Below are 19,914 nucleotides of genomic sequence, written 5' to 3'. Positions count from 1 at the left end.
CCACCACCGGGTGTTTAAAAACTAGCTGACAAGCTAGTTGGATCACACAGTCCGGAGAAGCAGGAAAAGTCTTAACTTTTTGTGAAGCCAGAAAGCACAACCGTCAACAAACCGAACACCTGGGTTTACCTTCAAGGAAGAGGCGGCAGCATCCCTCAGTGCTGAGACGCGAGGAGGTTAAAAATAAAAATAAGCCTCTTGCAGGGCAGGGTCCAACGTGGAGGTTGGGTAAAAGACAGCTGGGTGGGGCGGGGGGAGCGGGGAAAACTCTTGCGGAAGAAATGAGAAAGTAAAGGAGAAGAGAAGCGCTCACAGCTTCTTCCTCCGTCCCGGGAGATCCGTCAGCGAAAAGGCAGCGTGCAACATCCAAAGGCTAGCAGGAACTGGAAGAGTGATAAAGTAGGTCTGAAATCTGAAACTGCAGGTTGGGCCAGTCATATATAAACACACGCATACACACACACCCATTCAGTCTCCTCTCTCTCTCTCTCGCCACCCCTCTGTGCTCGCTTAGTAATAGCTAAGGCAGCCCTCTAGCTGCGCGCCGGAAAACTGGAGAGGCGCTCCAAGACAACCGTGCCAGGGAAAGAGCGAGGCAGGGACCTGTCAAAAGCAAACCCACACGCCGTTCCCAGCCACGCAAAGTCTGCAACAAAAGGCGATTAAATGCTCAGGCGAGGGGCGTCAAACTGACATTCCATTTATCTTCGCTTTGGGGAAGTGCTTTTACGTTGCTAAGGGACAAGTAGTATTCCAGAAGGTGCATAGATAAATAAAGTATTATTATTATTATTATTATTATTATTATTATTATTATTATTATTATTATTATTATTAGCAGCAGCAGCAGCAGCAGCAGCAGCAGCAGCAGCAGCAGCAGCATTGCACTGAGGCTTCTCATTCATAAGTCTTAAAGTAATTTGCTGGGGGTGGGCGGGTGTGATGGGAGGAGAGAGAAATTAGGTGTCTCAAATTTATGAATCAAAGTGGGTGAGCTATTTAAATGTTAAATCTGGAAATTGAAAAGCCTTGGGAATATGCAAAGCACTCTCAACTTGGTTTTTCTTTTTAAAAAGTTATTAAGGTTTATTATTTCATTTGTAACACAATCCTATGCGTGTCTACTCAGATTGAAGTCCCATTAAGTTCAATGGTGCTTACTCCCAGAGAGATTAAATTAGGGTTGCAGCCATATAATGTCATCCTTTGCATGTAGACTCAGAAGTATGCTTACTCCCGGGTATGAGTGCATAGGATTGCAGCCGTAATTATTTGATAAATGATAACTGGGTTAATTCACCAAGTGCTTAAACAATTGTACGTTCCAAACAATATGGCTTTGTTACTCAACCAATTAATAATTATAAAGAGATTGACTGAATAAATAGCAGTTAGTTAATGCACATCACCTTTTATTTTACAGAAGAGGGAAAGGGAAAAGAGGTTAAAAAAAAACACCCACAGAGGAACATGATCAGCCAGAGGTCTACAGTGTGGGATACCTGGCCTCATGCTTAAGTCTAATTCATAACCATCATGCTTAAGTCTAATTAACGCTTGAAGGGGTTAATGCCATAGAGTACATTGTCCTGCCAGGATTAGCTCACCTTGGAATGGACTAGGTAATCAAGGCTTTGTTCCTCCAGTACACCTGAAAAGCTTAACCTGTGAGGTCTAAACTGGGACTCAGCTAGATTGGTAAAGAAAAAATGTTTTATATGTGTTGTACATGCGATAGAACACTGTGACACCAGATGGCGCTGTGGAGTCCTGTCTTTCCCTACCAGATTTCCCTGTATGAGTTTACGATGCATTTAACTGAATCACTTCTTTGACGTGTCTAGATCCAGCCCTGCTTGTTCCAGTCTCAGGAACATGGCTCTAACAAGCTTCTCTTGTGTCCAATAATTTAGGAACTTTCACCAATGTAAGCCAAGTTCCCACACTTTACTTTGTTGCATGTTTTGAGACTTTAGATCTCACCAAAGAGTACTTGCCCCAAACTTGGATTTTGGCATTCAGGAATTCTCCTTCGTTATCTACTTTTCCCTTACCAACAACATATATAGGAGGTCAGTCATTGTCCAAGAAACCACACACTACAGCTTTCTTCTGCCCCCTCAAAATCTTCTTGGCACGAATGCTTTATTAATATAACATACAAATGTACTATGAAAGATTTCTAATGAAAAGACATCAAAGTGAAGAACGTCAAAACTTGAAATCCCAAATTACACTTGTGGCTGGGGGATTAAGAAGCAAGCCCCACAATAATTTGAAAGGAGCATTTCCTGAATGTGATGTTGATATAAAAGTTCCTTGTGCTTGACTTCTCTTCCTTTCCCCAAATTTAGTTAACCATCTATTTCTTCCAAAGAACAATTCGAAAAACTGCTGTATGGGTTAAACACAATGAACAATGGGAACTGATACATCATCATAAATTTGTGGATGTGGACAGAAGTTCCTGAAACTCACTTGCAACAAATTGGGAAAGTATTTGTGCTAATCTCAAATCAGTGCTAGCAGGAATTAGGCTGCAGTCTCAGGTCCTTGCAAGCCACCCCCTCCTTGCGAAATTCTGCATTGAATTTATTTGTTTATGCCTGTATCCTGCCATTCCTCCAAAGAGCTCAAGACTGCATACACCTTTCCCTGCTCCTCTGATTTTATCTTCACAATAGCCCTGGGAGGTAGGTTAGGCTGAGAACAAAGCTTCATAGCTGAGCAGGAATTTGAACCCAGATTTTGGTGGCCCAAGCCTAGTGAACTGTCCAGACTGTACACTGCCACACTGGCTCTCTGCATTAACCTGCATGCAAGTCATTAATCACAGACCACTCTGCACGCAAAGGATGAAGAACAGAGCCCCCAGATCTCATGGGATAACCAAAGTTCCTAGTCCATGTCCCTGTTATTCAGGATGCTTGTATACAATGGGATATTCAACTTGAGAAATTCTGAGCCAGCTGGCTCAAATATACCACACTGTGTCATTTTAAATGGGGCTTGCTTTCAAAGAACTGCTAAAATTACTTGACATTTATTTTCAGCCAAACAGCAAGCATGCCTGCTCCATGGGTTTGCATTTAAAATCAGATGGAGTTTACCCACAATCTGGCCATTGTTAAAAGGCAAACTAATTCATCTGAGTGCTTTTGAGAAAGCTTCCTTGCTGGAGGGAACAATCCTTTCATGGTGGCAGGGAAATGGAACTAGATGACCTGGAAAGACATTTCCAGAGTTTATTTTTACCCTGCTAACATCTTCCTCCTATTTCTGTCAGAAACAACGAGAGAAGATTTGCCCACAGTCCAGTTGTTCTTCACTGATCCTGCGGAAGCATCCTTGGAAAGCCAAGCAGACTGCTTTTCAGGATCTGGATCATGCTGATTCTGTCCATCCATCTGTTTCAGGAGACAATGGAGGAGTGAGGTCAAGCTGTTGGAAGGTTGCAGTGCCTGCTGTGGCTGTAGAGCCTGATGTGGGAGAGATCAGTTTTGTTGCAGCTGGAGCAAATGAAGGCATCCCAGTTGTGCTGCTGCAAATGCACCATGGCATTTCTCCTCCCAGCAGTCATTTCTCCTTTGGTCACTGCTATGCATACACGACTTGACTGCCCATCTCCAGGCACTGCTTTCATCTGCAAGGGATTCCCCCACATTGCAGGGTTGATGTTGCCAGCCTTCAGGTCTCATTTGCAGACATCATTGTAGCACAGAGTTGGTCTGCAATGGGACTAGTGCCTGAAGCCAGCTCCCCCTAGAGCACGTCCTTGGGGATCCTGCCATCTTCTGTTCTGTAGCAGAGTAGACGTCACTGAGGCAGAAGTATGACATGCAGGGAATGTAGGCTTGGGAGAGCGCATCTTTGTTTAGAATTCTGTCCTGCTATGTGATACCCAATCTATCTATATTAAAGGCATGGGGAACTGTAGACTGCAGAGATGTCATAGTCCAACACAAGGAGGAGCGATGTTGGCATAAGAAATACAAGTCACATTATATCCCTTTATGACTTGCTTCCAGTTGTGCATGGAAGCACCAAGACAGGAGCATAAGATGCTCCCATGTAGTCCCATTCTTGACTAAAGCGTTTAAAATTTATGTAAGCAAACCCCCCAAGACAGTAACAGATTGTTGGCCTCCAGGAAGGCCAACAGAGAAATTAGGAGTGGACTGCTGATCCCGTTCCCTGCTATAATGTTATGAAAAACTGAATGGCCAGATGTTCCCCTTCCCAAGACTGTATTTTGAATAGGTGAAACATAGGCTCATTCTCGGGGGCTTGATCAGTGGCATTTGGGGTCTTTGTTTCTCCTCACTGTTTTCAGAGGAACAAGAAGGGAGCACAAAGTAATATGTTCTGGTCTTTCTAATTGTTGTGGTTTGGGAAAGCTTTGGGTTATGGCTGTATTTTTTCCCAAGAAGTCCCATGCAAATAGTTGAGAAAACCTAGATGGAGTTTTAAACATTTGACGGTGAGGAGAGAGGCTTTGAATAAGTGCTACATGATCAACCAATTCCCCATATAGAAAATTTGAAATTAACGTACAATGTAGGAATGTAACTGTGTTGTACTTTTTGGTTGGGACAATACTGCCTTGTAACTAGATCTCACAATTCTTCAGGTGTGTATTGAATTTTGCTTTTCTCTTAAGGTTTAGTATTGATACAGTGCAAGTAATTTTTGAAAGTGCAACAAAAATGCAGACAAATGCAGGCCAGAGGTAGCCAATGTGGTACTTTCCAGATGTTCCTGTATTCACACTCTCATCCCTCATCTTGTTGGCTGGAACTAACTAGAGCTGGAGTTCATCAACATCTGGAGGGCACCATATTTGATTATCCCTGATGCAGGACTGCAGTCAAATAGCTTTAAACATTTCAGTTTAAAGGGCTTCATACTCTCTGCAAAAGAAATAACAGAGGAGATCAAGGGTGCCATAAGTGATTCAACATAGTTTATTAATTTGTTTGTAAGGCTCCCATGAAAGTGTAAATGGTTTTATAATGGGCTTTTACACAACTATATATTAATTTTTATTTTTTCCATGAGAGCAGCGTGTGTTAATTTAGCTTAGCCAACCAAAGAAATTGGAACGAGAAGCAGATTTAAAAAGACCCTCTTGACTAATATAGAAGATACTACAACCCGCATTTGGGCATCCAGTTGCTATAGGCAAAGCGCTGTAGGCCTTATTCCAAAATGTACCAGCCATGTGATAAAGATGAATACAGGGACTAAAAACCAAATAGAAACGGGCAAAAGGCAGGTGCTAACACTTACCTCCCTGCATGGCCAGATTGTACGGACTGTAGACTCTCTATGAAGTTGCTGCCACTCCACAGTGAGCCTGTAAGCAGATACTAAGCTGCAGACAGTCTGCTGAATCTGTCCCAGTTGTACAACTATAGTTGCAATTTAACAACCACACCTGTTTGGTGACTTTTGAAAGAATGAGGCAAAATCTGGGTTAAGTACACAGGAGGTATTTCCACTCTGGAATGTACACTCAGGAGATGGCTAAGGTTATTGGCCAAGGCAGGCTGCAGCATTTCCTCAAGCCAGCATTACATGGATCCCTATTTACTTCCTACAAGGGAAACTTACTCAGCAAAAGAAATAGTCTCAGCGCCTCACAGAGAACAGAGCTTGGCTCTCCCTGCCTAGCCTTTGGCACAGTGCACAGGCTTAATGTGCTTGGCAGGATCTTCCCCTGTTGTTTTTGGAAGGGCTTCATTCACCTGCTCCCTAAATTGGGAATAGCTGCACATCAGGTTTGCAGGGTAGAAGGATTTGCATGGGGCTGGGCAAGCAATTGAAGGGGTTCAAAAGGTAAGGGGTAAGAAGCTCTTGGAGTGTTATGCTGGCAGGAAGTTCATCAGTTGGCTTAAAGCAAACTGGCACTTCTATGTGTCTCTAGAAGTCTCTGTATACCCATTAAAATAGCCATAGCAGTAATCCAGGTTGAATGGCTTATAGAATCACAGTCTGGTATCCAGGCAAAAGTCACACTTGCCACTTGCGCTGCACCATTGTTGGGTGAACACAAAAGCTCAGGGAGAATGAATGTGCAATCCCACCATTAGTGAGCGGCACATAAACTCTCATTCTTAAGCTTTTGAACCTTCCTGGGTCATGGAAGTAGAGCCAGAAGGCCTTTGGTTGGTTTTGCAATGAATCTGGGGGGCTCAGATGAATGAAGATGCTTCACCCAAGCTCTTATTTCAAGAGATGAGTCAACAGTAATTTACCTGGCAACTTGTTGATGCTCAAATGTTTTGTGTCTTTTGTCTGTGAGGTAGGGGGAAATGCACACACACATGAGTGGCACCATTAGGGTAATATTTTAAGGCAGAAATCCAGGGCACTACTCCTCAGAATGAGCAGCAAGGTCCTCAGATGTACCAAACCTGGCTTCCACATTCCCAAGTAAAGCAATAAACATCACCATCTAAAGAGGAGCTTCCTGAAAGACTGTTAAGCTCAATCTAGATTTACCTAACTGCAGGACTGGCACATGTGAGTACACACATTTGCGCACATGCACAAACGCACGCGCACACACATTCATGTATGTCTCTTGATTCCCTTTTTTAAAAAAGAGACCTAAGGAACACAGGTCTCTCCTAAGCCACCTGGGTGTTTATATCTATCTTATCTTGCTGAAAATAAAATATCTGAGGAAGAGCCAGAGAGATGCGCAGATCCTTAATTAACTGCAGAGCCGGCTTTTTTACTTCATTGAAGGATGCAGTATATCCTGTTTGGATCTACGCGGCTGCAGGCTCCTTGCAAGCTCCTCCTTGCACTTTCCTACCTACTGCTTTGTTCGCTGGCATGTTAAATTTCTGCTACTTGCTGCTCTTTCTGATATGTCAAAGAGAGTTCTCTCTTTGGCATATTCAGATCTTGCTGCCACTCAAGCCTAGAGGCGAATCTCCATAATTCTGGCAGTACCCTCAGACCATCAGGAATGCCGTTGAACCAATAATCCCTGATGACTTAATCCCTCAGATTCATACCTTGGAAGAACAAATCTGACTTTGGAATTTCAACTGTTTTCAAGGATGTTGCAGTTCCATCATGCGACATTGACGCCAAGGACTCCACAGCAGTTTGTCAATTCCACTGCTTTTACCTTGAGACGTTCAGTATTTGAGTCCTTTTGTTGACAAATCAAAGCACAAGGGCCTGGACTGCACACAATTGCTTGGAAGACCCGGGAACCATTTAAAGAAAAACAACTTCTCCAGAACTCATGGAAAACAAAAAACTCGAAGCCATGGCTACGTATTGCCCAAAGGAGCAGCCCTTTCTAATATTAGCATATAAACACCCATAGACACATCTCCATTCCCAAAGAATTCTGGAGTGGCATTCATCTAAGAAGCCCCATCAGCAGAAACCCTGTGCAAGGACTTTTTCTTTTGCAAAGAAGCTCCCCACCTCCAAAACTGGCTAGGGCAGGGGGGCGGAAGAACCCCCAGTACAGTGCATGCACTGTGATCTCATATTACTTCTCAACCCAGCCAGGAAAAGCTGCTTTTTTAAGTGAACGAAGAACCATAATGCAAAATTACAAATATGCCACAATAGATCACATGGTCCACTGGAGGGAAGGGACTGGCAAGTCATCAAAAGTGCTGGGATCCAGCCCTTGGCTATAGGAGAGGCCATCCTGCTTATGACTAGGAAAACCATCTACTGTACTGTGTCTGCCAGGCTGATATTGCATATTCCTATTTGGGGGCTTGTTAGCTACCTGAGCTCTGCAATTTGCACAGCTCTCCAATTATGAACATTTACTCTCTATAAACAAGCAAGTATGTTTCTTTTTCATCTTATAGAAATAAACTATTTTGCCCAGTAACAACCAGCACTAGCTTCTGACATTCATAATGTTCGACAGTGGAATTTGCTGCCAAGGAGTGTGGTGGAGTCTCCTTCTTTGGAGGTCTTTAAGCAGAGGCTTGACAACCATATGTCAGGAGTGCTCTGATGGTGTTTCCTGCTTGGCAGGGGGTTGGACTCGATGGCCCTTGTGGTCTATTCCAACTCTATGATTCTATGATTCTATGATTCTATAATGCACAAAGCTATCCATTAAAGAGCAGTGTATCATGCAGCATTTTCTAAAGTTAGTAAAAACAAAACATCAGGATAGATGATGATTGATAGATAGATACACACACACACACACACACACACACACACACACACTGTACACAGCATATCCTCATAGTTTTAATGTTCTCTTAAATTGTAAATTATCACATTTTGACAGATTATCCAAGAAATATGCACTGTCCTATATGAAATATGTAAAGCACTAGTGGGAACTTTGCTTTAAACTGGTGCTTTAAATGGGCCTTATTTCTTCTGTAATTTCAGTTGTTAATTTAAATACCCTTGATTTCAATCCAACCACCTATGAATGAAGTATATAGTGGCTGCGGAAACACAGCCAGATGGGCGGGGTATAAATAAATAACTAAATTATTATTATTATTATTATTATTATTATTATTATTATTATTATTATTATTATTATTATTACTTCAACAGTGATGCTCTCAGCCTCTCACACATATCCTCCCCTACAAGCTGAATTCCTCTGACTTGACAGTACATCGCATTGGCAACCATGGATGGGACTTACCAGAGTGAAACTACAGGACTGTGTTGTTTATTCAGATTGGAGACTTCGTAGAAATAAGCACTGAAGTTTTAGGAAGGTGCCACAGATGCACTTAGACAAAGGCCCTGTAGCCTGCCAAGAGTTACTGCGCTGTAATGGTTAGAGAGTTGAATGTCAAAGCCCAGGCTCAAATCCCCATTCTGCCCACTCGGTGACCTTGGGCCAGTCACTAAATCTCCAGCCTCACTTAACTTGTGGTGAGGATAAAATTGGGAAGGTGCCACCTTACAGATCTAGGAGGAAAGGTGGGATAATATGAACATAATAAATCAATGCCCACTTCAAACTGCAGTGTACTGAACAATTGATTATCACCTGCAGTAACTCTGACTCCAAGATATGCATTCCTGATATGACATATTTGGCTTATATATAGCAAAGAAAACTTTTTTTAAAAAAATATGCCCTGTTAACTTTTGTGCTGGATAAATATCACATTAAAAAATTCTAATAGCCCAAAGCATTTGAATGGAAATATTATGAAGAATAATTGTTATATGCAATGGAAGTAATTTTTATTAGAATACTCATAAGTATATTGCAAGACAAAAGCATTTACTCTGATGCATTTAAACATTCTTCCATCAGCAGTTCTAGAGGGGAGATTCCCCCCCCCCAAAAAAAAATCCATCTTTTTTCCAGAGTTCTCAGCATTGTGATATAGATGTTGTTTTTCTTGTACCAGAAATACTATTACCAGTACCACTTGAAACATATTTAAATACCTACTAGTGTTGCTTCCAAGTGCTGCCAAAATATCTGCTGTTGTCAATGTAAATGGCCCTGTGAATCTGAAAAGGTAGAACTGATAACTCATGTTCTTACGCAATGCTCTTTTTAACATGATATATATAACATTTTTACTGAACCCTTTTTAAGGAAATTCCCAGGAGGATCATGTGCATTTCATGCTTTTTTTATTCCTTCCTGATCAGAATGCATTCATCTCTTCCAGGCTAGCTACATATTGCGCTGCTTCATGTAAAATTCACCAGGGACTAATTTTAGTAAACTCATAATTTCTATGCCTGGCATTCTATTGCATGACACAGATACTTGTAATTTTTATAGCTGCATTTTTTATTTTCTTTCATCTGCTATTATTTTCTATATTTGTACAAACTTCCTTTTTGAGTACTGGTAATTGACCATAATAATGAGATTGGTGGATGGATGGACTGATTGCAAGACACAACAACTCACAAGATTTACATTTTTAGAAAAAGACATCAGAGTGCTGGGGGAAAAATACAAGCATACTAATTTTAGCACGCTCAGGGAATTACACATCTACATGTGCAATCTAAATAGAATACTATTTTCAGGAACTGAAAGTGGGATGTGAGAACGCAGTCCTGCCAACCAGACAGCAGCCTGTCACATCACTGAGACATTCCTAGAGGACAAACACAATATGCTCACCTGAAAGTCAACTGAAGGCTGTCTGTCTCTGCCAGTTCCTAACAAGACTGACCAATGCTTATTAATATGCTAGTTGGGTGTGGGATGATCAACAGCTCTTATCTGTTTCTCCCTCCTGAGAAAAGAAGCTGGGGAAGGAACGTGCCTCTCAAAGGTTCCCCTCTACCCCCAAGGCCACAGTCCTGGCATGCAAGGTCTTGCCCTCCTGACCTGGGATTTCAGGCACAACGAGGAACAGGCTGTTTAACTCCATCTCAGCTATTCTGTCTGGGAAAGAAGAATTTATTGCCTTATGGTTTGGAGACCTTGATTCCTCCCTATGGAGAAGGAATCTGCTCACTGGCAAATTGTGGTCTCTCCCACCGGACAGTCAGGATCTGCCAACCAATTTGGAACTGACAGCACATTGCGCATTTTGGAAAAGGGCCATGGGCATCACCCCATCTGGTTCCTTCTCACCCTACTCCCTCAGATTCCTCTCCTTCCCAAGAAAGAAAAGATACACACCTTTCTTCTGCTTTTTCCAGGCAATTTAAAGCTCCATGTCTGAGTGCCCTTGTTTGCTCCAGAGCTTTCCCCACAATACCTGCTCTATAAAGTTCAACTGGAGCAAACGTCAGTCTGCAGAAAAGCTGAATTGATGTTTGCTCCGATTCAGCTTTAAAGAGGGAGTTCTTGTGGAAAAAGCTCAGAGGTGGGGATGCTCAGACATGGAGCATTAAAGCACGGACCGCTGCCCTGGAAAAAGCAGGATAATCCCATACATATATTTTACCCAGACCACCATGGAAAAGCAAAGATTCTGTAGAATTAAAATGGATCTTCTTGAATTTGCATTATTTTGCATCGGATCCTCCAATATCAGCATCAAATTAAAGCTCACATTGGTAGACTGCACAGGAAAAAAAATAGTCAATCTGGTGCCTGCCAGATTGACTTATGGCACAAATCCCCCTGGATATTCATGATTTTTCCATAGGGTGGTAGCAAAACCAGCATGGGCAGCACAGACACAAAAATGAGCCACAGTGTAATGACCTATGATCAACTACACCTTACACTTGGTTACTCGTGCTGAGCTGAGCTCCTTGAGGAAAGTTGGGATATAAACATCATCATAAATTTTTATTTATACTTCGCCCTTCCCAGTTTAAAAACCGGGCTCAGGGCGGCTAACAGCAAATTAAAATGTGACTTAAAAACAGCATAAAATTCAACATAAAATGCAGCATCAATATCAATAAAATTCTAAAATTCAGGGGTCATTTTGAGAGAGAGAGGAAAAACCCCAGTCAGTAGACACCAAATGATCCTACTAGGGCCAGCAAGGAGACCAGGGAAGAATTTAAATGTGGGGTCCCAGAAAGGGTTTCTTCATAGAAGGGGAAAGGGAATAGAGGATCAGGCTAATTCAAATTCAAGGCCAGATGGAATAGCTCTGTCTTACAGGCCCTACGGAAGGAGATCAAGTCCTGCAGGGTCCTAGTCTTGTGGGACAGAGCATTCCACCAGGTCGGAGCTGTCACTGAAAAAGCCCTGGCCCTGGTGGTGGATAGTCTGGCTTCCTTAGGGCCCAGGACCTTCAAGCACTTATTATTCATGGACCTTAGGGTCCTCTGTGGGACATACCAGGAGAGGCGGTCCCATAAGTACGAGGGTCCTAGGCCGCATATGGTTTTAAAGGTCAAAAGCAGCACCTTAAACCTGACCCTATACTCCACAGGGAGCCAGCACAGCTGGTAGAGCACTGGGTGAATATGATCCCATGGCAAGGACCCCGTGAGGAGCCTCGCTGCAGCATTCTGCACCCGCTGGAGTTTCTGGGACAGTTTCAAGGGCAGCCCCATGTTGAGCGAGTTACAATAGTCAAGCCTGGAGGTGACCATTGCATGGATCACTGTGGCCAGGGCAGGAAAGGTAAGGGACCAATCATAAATAAAGAAAATAAAAAGCAGTCTTCTTGAAGGAGGGGTGTGATTTAGGACAAAGAAAGGGTGGGATCTCTGGTAGATCTGAGATTCACAGCTGGGCTGGGGGAGCCCACAGCTAGACAAAAAAGGAACAGGAGTTGTCAAAGGTTTGAGAGAGGCTTCCAGTCAAGACACCAAGCCACTGGCAAAGCTGTGCCATGGCTGGCTCTCCTGACCGCATTCTCGGTCCCTCGTGCTGATGAGCTGTAAAAAATTCATTACCCTCCCATCCCAACAGTTGCTTGTTGTTTCCAAATAAGACAATCTATCCAATTCAGAAAAACACCAAAGCAAACAATTTGTCTCATAAAAAGCTGGCAGAGGATTCCTGTTGACAAGAGGGGAAAGCGGGAGGGGAAAGGCAAGGGGGGGAACAGAAGAGACGGCTGCTTGAGTTTGCAAAATGGAATCGCTCATCACGGCTGCTCAGCCAACCTGAAAGAATACACAACGCTCCTCAAAAGAACAGGAGCCAAACACGAGGAACCTGAACTGCCGCGAGGGCTTTTCCCCTCCCTGTTTTGTTTATTATGCAACAACTCTTCCAAGGCCCAGGACCCTGGATATTTTGACTCTCAACATCTGATGCTTTGAAACAATGAATAAACTCAGCAGATGCCACATTTACACACACACACACACCCAGCCAAGCAGGCGAGGAACCCACCAAAACAGAACTACAGAATAGGGTTGCCATATTTCAAAAACTAAAAAACCAGGCACCTCCAAAATTGTTGAGCTTTTTTTAGGTAGACCCCAAATTTGTTCAGTTTTTTTAAGGAACTGTGCTGAGGCTGAACACTTCTGTAATTGGACCTTTGGTCCACCAAGTTCAATATTGTCTGCACTGACTGGCAGCACCTCTCCAGGATTTCACACAAGGTTCTCTCCCAACTTTACCTGGAGATGCTGGAGACTGAACTGGTGACTAGCACTGATCTACAACCCTTCTCCTCAAATTTAAAACTTTAAGGTTTATGGAGATGAAATGGGTACTGTTTTGGAACAGCAAGTTCAATGATAATGTCCAACCTTACTCTGCTTTCAACTTGCTGTAACAGTATTTCTTTATGCTCTTTATCTTTGGTTTATTTTGTACATAAATAAATGAGGGACTTTCATGTGGAAGACTTGAAAAATAAAGCATCATTTCACATGATCAACACAACTAAACTACAAGCCAGGTGTATTTCAATGCGGATCTTTGGCAACATGGATCTAAACATGCATTTCATGATGCCAAACTTTTTCACTGGGTCTGCACATCTGTTGTAACATCACTGCAATGCCAAGGTAACCTGGCTTTCTAGTTTTGTTTCAGTGTAGCAAGGGGCCATTAAGGACAGCTGCCTAGAAGCCAGCCAAATTTACCTGGCGTTCTATCAAATTAAGTTGTCCTGTTACTTGCAAGGACTTCCACCTGTACAATAGGACTTCCTCTTTCCACACATTCCCATGCACACACACCCCAGATCTGTTCAGGGCTCTTCCCCAACCCTTTGGGCAAACCGGGGTGTGTGTGAGGGGGTGCATGAAGAGAGCAAGTTGCATTGCACAGGGACCTCTAAATCACCCAGGACAGTGATGTTCTTGTGGCAGCAGATCAGGGACATAAAGAGCCCCTCTGACCTGCACATTTATGCATGTTTGAGCTTAGCACTCTCTAGAAGGGAACAGCAGCTTGAAGGCTCAGAAGAAGAAATATCTGCTTCCAAATGCCTCTCCCAGCCTAATAATAAAAAGGAGCCTATTATTAGATATCAGGCACCCTCCTAACCTCTTCCCTAAAATAGCAGTTTGCAAAGGTCAGAAAACAGCCCCAAAAGAAATCCCCAAGGCATACAGATGGGATAAGCACACACAAAAGTTTTGAGGCAGAAGTGAACCATCCAAACTAACATTTCATCTTGCCTTGCGTTTCGTGACCCCCTTTTCCCTTTAAAGATGAATGTCTTCTTATTGATGGAATTCATAGGGGTAAACAGAGACCAAGAGTTGGCTGCATTTGTCAGCAATGAATTTGTAGCCATTGCTACTGCGGTGTAATCCACTGAAGAATTTCTGGGATGGTTTGGGTAATGTTGGCTTAGGACAGCTCTGCTGTACAGGTCAAGGCCATGGATCCACATGGCAAGGCAGGTGGGTGGGCTGCCTGCAGGACTGACAGGTGCACACCCATGGGTGGGATATGCCTCTCACCTTCTATCACCTCCCAGGCACATCAACAGTGGCAGCTTCCCACGGGAATACAGCACAGCAAAGGCAAGTTGCTTGTGCTTTGACTGACAGCAAGACATGTGGGCTGTGGCCATCCCTGAGCTGCAGGTGTCTTTTGCAGAACTGCAGACTTATCTCACCAAGAGACTGCAGGATGCAGCAACAGTGTCTGTGTTATTCCACACATCCCCAGAGGGTAAGAAGCTCCAGGTGCAGCACTCCTAAAATTAGTTGTGTTTGGATCAAAGCATTCTGGAGACACATATGGTGTCCTTGAAATATTTGCTTTATTTACAAATGTACGGGGAGAATGGAAGTGGAGACAAACAGGCATTCCTACAAGGCAAGAGGGAAGATCCCTGGGAAATGGACTTGGGCAGTCTCCAGGCTTTAGCCTTTCCTCCCTCCTTTCAGCTAACAGCTGCTAAATTCTCAGTTCTCTTTCTTTTCCATATTAAAACCAAAACTACCTCTCTTCATTTCCCTCAGCCTCCCCCTCTCCCTCTCCCTCTCCCCCCCCCCACACCTGCCCCAACTTTTTGCTTGCAAGACCCAGTAGGTATTTTGGTGGTGGACTCTCCTTCCTTGGAGGCTTCTGAGCAGGGGTTGAATGGCCATCTCTCATGGATGCTTTAGTTGATATTCCTGCATTGCAGGGGGTTGGACTAGATAACTCTCAGAGTTCCTTCCAACTGTGGAAGTAAGGAACTTTCTCCCTCTTTAGCCCAGGCTGGCAGTTGGCATGGTTAGGAAGGAGAACTATTTGCTGCTTCCCCTCGTGCAGCTAAAAGTCTTGGACAGGTTCTCCTGAGCAAGAATGAGGCAAAGTCCCGCGCCTTAGAACCTGGAACTAAGAGCTAGAAAAACAAGTAATTCCTGTTTCAACTTGAGGTTTAAATTTACTTGCAGATGTGCCTTCCCAGCATCTCCTGTGTGCATACAACATGGTCCTTTATAATAATCTCATCCCTATTACATCTTATCTTCAAGTCCCTCACTATGATTAGCATTCCACAAACATAATTAGTGGTATGGCCTCTGTGGCAGAAGGAAAATCCACACAAATCCATTTTCCGTAATTAAATTTTTAGAGCCTTTCTGTTTCATTTATTTTTAGAACAATGAACAGTCAATTCGTTATTCATATGTTGTGGGAAATCAAGACACCTTCCCCCATAAAAGCAGCACTTCTGTTGCAGGGATATGCTAGCCAACTGTGTCTTATTAGCTGCCATTCGCCTACAAGAGCACCCTCCCACTCCTGCAGAGGATAAAGAAAGCCTGGCCACCCATCTGCAGGTTCAAGGACTAGCTTTAAAGCTAAGCAGGAAGTAGGCTGAATGTTGCAATGAGGCATGGCATTTAAAAAAACTTGGATTCGGCCAATGCATCTTTGTGACATTTGTAGGTTGGGGTGGGGTGCTTTAGTGGCCTTTGACATTTGGAACAGTCAACTAGGAACTTCCTGCACCCCCACCACCCAAACTCTGATTCCTCTCTGACCGGACACAGCTTTGGGTAGCTGGGCTCGGATAGCTCCTAAACAAGATGATCTTCCTGGCAGAATGTACAAGAGGCAAGACCTTGGAATCTAGGCATGGCCTGGAAGAAAAGCAGTCCCTGCTGCCAGCAGGAAGTGAAAGAAAGTATTGATGGAGGAGGTTGGCACTTCGCCCAGCCTGCACCAGTGAGAATTGGATGGACAAATGGAATAATTGAACATTTATGGTACTAGAGCCGCTTCATTCATATATAGTCGTATACTGCCACACACAAAACATTTTGATGCTGGTTTAATATTGTGGTTTATTGACAATATATGGTTGTTAATACACTAAGAGAAAAGGGATGCTGCAGTCTGATACAATCCACTGATGAAAATGTGGGAGAAGGAAGGAGGAAAGTGAATGGGGTAAGCAAGGACAGGGTTTGCCATGGCTTCTGCATTTAATCAGAGAACCCATGGTTTGTGATCACTCCTGAATCAGGATGTGGGCCCAGTGTGGATGTTAGCTTATGGACATGAGCAGTCAGGAGCCTTGGACCCCTGGACTCTCTCTCCCCTCCCCATCTCCAGGACAGTATGATCCTGGCTTGCTTAAACAAACCATAGACTAACCAAAGTATGTAATAAGAAGCTTCCTTTAAACAGGAACTGAAAGTATCCAATCTTCTCATCACAGCTGCTCCAGAAGAGAAGTATGAGCACATGGAGCCAAGGCACGCTGCTGCTCATGGACAGAACGATATTATTTATGCACATAATCAGAGCAGCAGTATCTTTGTTCTTTAGTGCAAAGGTTTTAGGGATTGGTGTTTCTGATAGAAATCACATTGCCTGTCACCAATTATTGTCCCTAATGCAGGATCCAGGAATACACTTGATTCAGCTGCAGCCTATCCTGCCTCCCTGCTGAATACATGCGGACAGTGCAAGGCTTTGTAAAACAAACAAACAAACAAAGCTACATGCAAAAAAAAAAACTGTCTCAGCTTTTTCTAATGTATACTTAAAACATCTTAGGGGCTGAGCTGCAGCCATTCTGATGTTGTTGTACTACAATGCCCATCTTCTCTATCGCCAATGACTGATGGGAGTCGGAACCCAACAACATTTGGAGGACCATGGCTTCCTTAACCCTAAAATAAAAATGTAATGCACAAAGTAGCCCCTAGAAAGCAGTGGACTCTGCCTAAGGTTTTTCCATTTGTCAGTATAATATTTCTACTTGCAGCACACAGTGTCCTGGCCCTATTGTCTCCACCATGTTCCTCCTCTTTTTTGTGGTGAGGAAATTTTTGGAATGAAATATTTGAACAACATTGCATATGGCATATGCTGGCATATCCCTGGTTCTATGCAATCCCAGCACAAGTGTTTCATTGGAGGAGGGTGCCACCCATTTACTGTGCCAACTTGAAATGACAACAGTGCCCCATCACCAATCAGTGCTACAATAGAAAACATTCAAACAAGAAAATACACCCAGCTGGCAGCAACTCTCACTGTTTGGCAGGAGAACAGTAAAGAGGTGCCATTTATGGGAGGCAGAGTGCTCTCTTAATAACAGCAATAAAGGAAGGCACTTATATAGCACTTTACATGTTCACAGTGCTGAAAAAACATTAATTTCGTGCAGCACAGAGTTAATTAACACAGTCTCTCTTTGCCACAGAAAGAGGGGGACAGTCATTTGGCATTCTGATGAGAGCACCAAGTAGTAACGGTCTTCATGAGCCCCAGCCTGCTCCACTAATCACTATCTCCATTTCACAAGCAATGGTTATGCTTAATACTATTTGAGACACACCAGCATTGCAAATGTATTGTGCATAAAAGCCATTTGTTTGACAAAGCCTATGGAACTGAGGGTTGTAATAAAAACCGTCTAGTGTTGTAAACAGGGACTAATATTATCACCATCTATCCATGAAGACGTCCAACAGCTTCCTCTGTTCCTGTTTTCAGACAGGTGTCAGAAAAAAATTATTGTCCTGGAAGGCATTTTATAATGGATTTCTGTTGTTTTATACGTTGGTTTCCAGTTCAAACGCTGCTGGGATTTTATATTTGCTTTATATTTGATCTATTTTAAGCTTTGTTTTTATTGTTATATTTTGGTTTGCTTTTGCAAACCATTTTTTAAAACTATTTTTAAAAAGCAGGATATGATTAATCCAAAGTAACGAAATATGTAAATACATTTGGCTACCTGGATTTCCAAAACTTTCAAAATCATTATCTACCTCCCACCCATCCCCCAAAAGCATGCACCCCCAGCAACCAGTTTGGGGAAAGAGACTCTGGGGCAGGGGTCCCCAACTTTTTCTTATCTAAGAGCACATTCAGAAATCTGAGAAACTGTCATCGGCACCACAATGAAATGGTTGCCATGTGGGGGACTGCATAGTCACAAGGACTGCCAGTGGGGCGGGCTGCAAAAGCAATGAAGAGCAAATAACAAGAACACAAATTCAACCACCAACCCCCCCAAAAGTAGGCAGAACACTTTAAAAAAACAACCCTGGAACAAAGATGCAACACACACACCCAAAACTAAAACCCACGCACAAAGAAAACACCCCTACAAAAAACCTCAAGCAAAACACAAACCTAACCCCCTCCCCCAAACAAGGAAAATAAAAAAAACCAGGCCAAAATAAACTGGCAAAGCACACCCACCCCTAAATGTCTCTACAGGTGATACACACAGCCCAACTCACCTGCTCACAAAATCAAACCCAAAACAAACAGACGTTTTCACCCCCAAAACACATACACCCACCAAACAAAACACACTACCCAACTCTCCCAAGAACCCACAAGAGACAGGCAAAGCACCCCCTGGACACTGCCTGCTAGTCCATCCCCCAAGCATGGCAGGCTGGGTCCATCCTGAAGAGTTTTCCAGGGGAGGCTGGAAGCCAAAGCGCTGGCTGCCAGCTGCCCCACCCTCTTCCTTTCCCTTCCCAGTTCACTGTCTTACTAGCCCAGCCTCAAGCTAAGCTAAAAGAAAAAGTGAGGGTGAATAGGAAAATGTGCTGTCAAAAAACATTAAAATCAGCAGGGACAGAGGGCCTCTCAGCTGGTAGCTAAGAAGGTACACCAAAATTGTGGCCCCATTGTGATATATTCAGATGCATGGCTTTTATATTTGGGGATGCACATGGCAGTGCCAGTGTATTTTTCATTCCGGTATAAGTCTGATCCCCCAACTGCTTCCTAAGATTTGCATCAAAGCAGGAGTGTGTGGAATTAAAGCAGTATGCTGTTTCTCACATTACAAAATACACACAACGTGCTCATATGGAAATGTAGCGCATGCATCAGATTAGGTTGGAGGGGGAAAGAGCCTTGCAATCAACAGTTTTTAGATTTCCGAAACGCTGGCAGCTACACAGGCGTAGCACTTGGGTCCCTTTCCTCTGAGGCAATTCTCAGAGAAGGAAATACAGCGGTACCTCTGGTTAAGAACTTAATTTGTTCTGGAGGTCCGTTCTTAACCTGAAACTGTTCTTAACCTGAAGCACCACTTTAGCTAATGGAGCCTCCCGCTGCCGCTGCACCGCCGCCACACGATTTCTGTTCTCATCCTGAAGCAAAGATCTTAACCCGAGGTACTATTTCTTGGTTAGCGGAGTCTGTAACCTGAAGCATCTGTAACCTGAGGTACCACTGTCTGTGAAGATCTCCACCAAATAACTAGCTCCTGAAGCACAGGAGGACCCTGTGGTTTAAGATGCAAGCACACGGGATGCGTGTGAAGCTTCTCCATGCTGTATCTGTCCCTGGTGGCAAGAGTCGGGAGGATGCCAGCCTCTCCAGGGAGCGCCCTCCCCCAGCGGAGCCTCAGCCTTAATGCTCAGTTGTGCAGTCCTGGCCAAGGGATGCTGGGGGTCTTTTCTGTGACCCGAGTTCACATTAGCTGTGCCAAACTGTCAGGTCAAGTCCATCAGCTGCTTATCCGCCTGCAGGTCTGCCACCTCCACAGCAAGGGTGTCCCATAGTGCAATGTCATGCAGAGGAATTACACAATTATAGAATTAGGCTAAGCTTATAGCTCAGGAGCACAGAGCTCCTGTAAAGCCATCCGGGTGCAA

General features: G+C 43.6%; 1 protein-coding gene across 12 annotated transcripts in view; it reads right to left on the bottom strand.

The window, feature by feature from the left end:
- The window catches only part of PLEKHA6 (pleckstrin homology domain containing A6), a 192,992-nt gene that overhangs the window by 131,746 nt on the left and 41,332 nt on the right, over positions 1 to 19,914 (bottom strand). The window contains exon 1 of one of the 12 annotated variants that reach the window (XM_081193390.1): positions 130 to 475. The exons of the other annotated variants lie outside the window; for them this stretch is intronic. The gene's annotated coding sequence lies outside the window, so the exon portion shown is untranslated. Of the gene's footprint in view, positions 1 to 129; positions 476 to 19,914 lie in introns of those variants that run through there. 12 annotated transcript variants of the gene reach the window in all.

The sequence above is a fragment of the Podarcis bocagei genome (genome assembly GCF_964188305.1).
Source record: "Podarcis bocagei genome assembly, chromosome: 5".
Taxonomy (NCBI): domain Eukaryota; kingdom Metazoa; phylum Chordata; class Lepidosauria; order Squamata; family Lacertidae; genus Podarcis; species Podarcis bocagei.
The sequence above is the reverse complement of the archived record's forward strand: the minus strand, read 5'-3'. Positions and strand labels throughout refer to the sequence as shown.